This window comes from Chrysochloris asiatica, unplaced genomic scaffold, assembly GCF_000296735.1.
Source record: "Chrysochloris asiatica unplaced genomic scaffold, ChrAsi1.0 scaffold00359, whole genome shotgun sequence".
Lineage (NCBI taxonomy): Eukaryota > Metazoa > Chordata > Mammalia > Afrosoricida > Chrysochloridae > Chrysochloris > Chrysochloris asiatica.
This window is the reverse complement of record NW_006408877.1, coordinates 834,132-837,495: the sequence shown is the minus strand read 5'-3', so window position 1 is coordinate 837,495 and position 3,364 is coordinate 834,132.

Below are 3,364 nucleotides of genomic sequence, written 5' to 3'. Positions count from 1 at the left end.
ACTATTCTGCCATGTAACTAGCTCTCAGTATAAGGACACATTGGACTCATCTGACATGTAGCTAGCTCTCTGTGAATGGATATGTTGGACTGATCTGCCATGTAGGTAGCTCTCCATATATGGACATGTTGGACTCATCAGCTATGTAGACAGCACTCAGTTGGACTCATCTGCCATGAAACTAAGTCTCAAAGTATGGACATGTTGGACTCATCTGCCATGTAGCTAGTACTCTGTATATGGACTTATTGGACTACTCTGCCATGAAGCTAGCTCTCAGTATGGGGACACGTTGAACTCATCTACCATCTAGCAAGAACTCTGTATATGGAAATATTACACTACTCTGCCATGTAGCTTGCTCTCTATATGGACATTTAGACTTGTTTGCCATGTAGCTAGCTCTCTGTGCATGGATATGCTGCACTGATCTGCCATGTAGGTAGCTCTCAGTATATGGAAATGTTGGACTCATCAGCCATGTAGCCAGCTTTCTCTGTGTGAACATAATGGACTCATCTGCCTTTTAGCTAGCCCTTTAAAAATACACATGTTGGACTCATCTGCCATGTAGCTAACTCTCAATATATTTTCATGGTAGACTCATCTGCCTTGTAGCTAGTACTCTGTATATGGACATGTTGCACTATACTGCCATGAAGCTATCTCTCAGTATATGGACATTTTGGACTCATCTGCCATGTAGCTACCTCTCTTTGTTTGAACATGTTGTACTCATCTGCCTAGTAGCTAGTCCTCTATATATACACATGTTGGATTCACCTGCCATGTAGCTAACTCTCAGTATATGGACATAATGGATTCATCTGCATGTAGCTTGTACTCAGTATATGGACATGTTTGAGTACTCTGCCATGTAGCTATCTGACAGTATATGGACACGTTGGACTCAACTGCAATATAGATAGAATTCTATATATGGAAATGTTTCACTACTCGTCCATGTTGCTAGCTCCCTGTATATGGACATTTTGGACTTGTCTTTCATGTAGCTAGCTCTCTCTATATGGACATGTTGGACTCATCAGCCATGTAGCCAGCTATTTCTGTATGAACATGTTGGACTCAACTGCCTTGTAGCTAGTCCTCTATTTATACACATGTTGGACTCCTCTGCCATGTAGCTAACTCTCAGAATATGAACATGTTGAACTCATCTGCCATGTAGCTTGTATGCTGTTTATGGACATGTTGGAATACTCTGGGATGTAGCTAGCTCTCAGTATATGGACACCTTGGGCTCATCGGCCATGTAGCTAAAACTCTGTATGTGGAAATATTGCACAACTCTACCATGTAGCTAGCTCTCTGTATATGGACATTTTGGACTCTTCTGCATTGTAGCTAGCTCTCTGTGCATGGATATGTTGGACTGATCTGCCATGCAGTTAGATCTCTATATATAAACATATTGGACTTGTCTGTCATGTAGCGAGTTCTCTGTATATAGACTTGTTGGACTCATCATCCATAGAGACAACTCTCTCTATATGAACATGTTGGACTCATCTGCGTTTTAGCTAGTCCTCTATATATAAACATGTTAGACTTATCTTCCATGTAGTTAACAATCAGTATATGGACATGTTGGAGTCATCTACCATGTAGCTACTACTCTTTATATCGACATGTTAGACTACTCTGCCATGAAGCTATCTCTCAGCATATGGACGTGTTGGTTTTATGTGCCATGTAGCTAGTACTCTTGATATGGACATGTCATTCGACTCTGGCATGTAGCTACCTCTTAGTATATGTACACTTTGGACTCATCTGCCATGTAGCTAGCTCCCTATTTGGATACTTTGGGCTCTTCTGCTATGTAGGTAGCTCTCTGTTCATGGATATGTTGGATTGATCACCCATATAGGTAGCTTTCTCTATATGAACATATTGGAGTTGTTCCTCATAGCTAGCTCACTGTATATGTGCATGTTGGACTCATCAGCCATGTAGCCAGCTCTCTCTGTATGAACATGTTAGACTCATCTGCCATTTAGCTATTCCTCTATATATACACATGCTGGACTCATCTGTCCTGTAGCTAATTTCAGTATATGGACATGTTGAACGCATCTGCCTTGTAGCTAGTACTCTGTATTTGGACATGTTGGATTATTCCTCCATGTAACTAGCTCTCAGTATATGGACACATTGGACTTATCTGACATGTAGCTAGCTCTCTGTGCATGGATATATTGGACTGATCTGCCATGTAGGTATCTCTCCGTATATGGACATGTTGGACTCATCAGCTATGTAGACAGCACTCGATATATGAACATTTTGGATGCATCTGCCTTGTAGTTAACCCTCTCAATATACACATGTTGGACTCATCTGCCATGAAACTAAGTCTCAATGTATGGACATGTTGGACTCATCTGCCTTGTAGCTCGTACTCTATTAATGGACATGTTGGACTACTCGGCCATGTACCTTTCTCTCAGTATATGGACATATTGGACTCATCTGCAATGTAGCTAGAGCTCTGTATATGGAAATGTTACACTATTCTGCCATGTAGCCAGCTCTCAGTATATGGACATTTTCGACTCGTTTGCCATGAAGCTAGTTCTCTGTGCATGGATATGTTGGACTGATGTTCCATGTAGGTAACTCTCTGTATATGGACATGTTGGACTCATAAGTCATTTAGACAGCTCTCTGTGTATGAACATGTTGGACTCATCTGCCATGTAGCTAACTCTTAGTATATGGACATGTTGAAGTCAGCTACCAAGTAGCCAGTACTCTGTACATGGACATGTTGGTCTACTCTGCCATGTAGCTGCCTCTCACCATATGGACACCTTTAACTCATCTGCCATGTAGCTAGAACTCTCTATATGGAAATGTTGCACTATTCCACCATGTAGCTAGGTCTCTGTACGTGGATATTTTGGACTCTCTGTTATGTAGCTAGCTCTCTGTGCATGGATTTGTTGGACTCATCAGCCATGTAGCCAACTCTCTCTGTATGAACATGTTGACTCATTTGCCTTGCAGTTAGTCCCCTATATATACACATGTTGGATTTATTTTTCAGGTTGTTAACTCTCAGTATATGGACATGTTGGACTCATCTGACATGTAGCTAGTGCTCTTTATATGGGGTTGATGGTCAACGCTGCCCTGTAGCTAGCTCTCAGTATATGGACATGTCAGATGCAGCTGCTATGTTGCTAGAACTCTGTATATGGAAATGATTAATTATTCTGTCTTGTAGCTAGCCCTCTGTTTATGAACATTTTGGATTCATCTGCCATGTAGCTAGCTGTCTGTGCATGGATGTGTTGGACTGATCTGCCATGAAGATAGCCCTCTGTATATGAACATATTG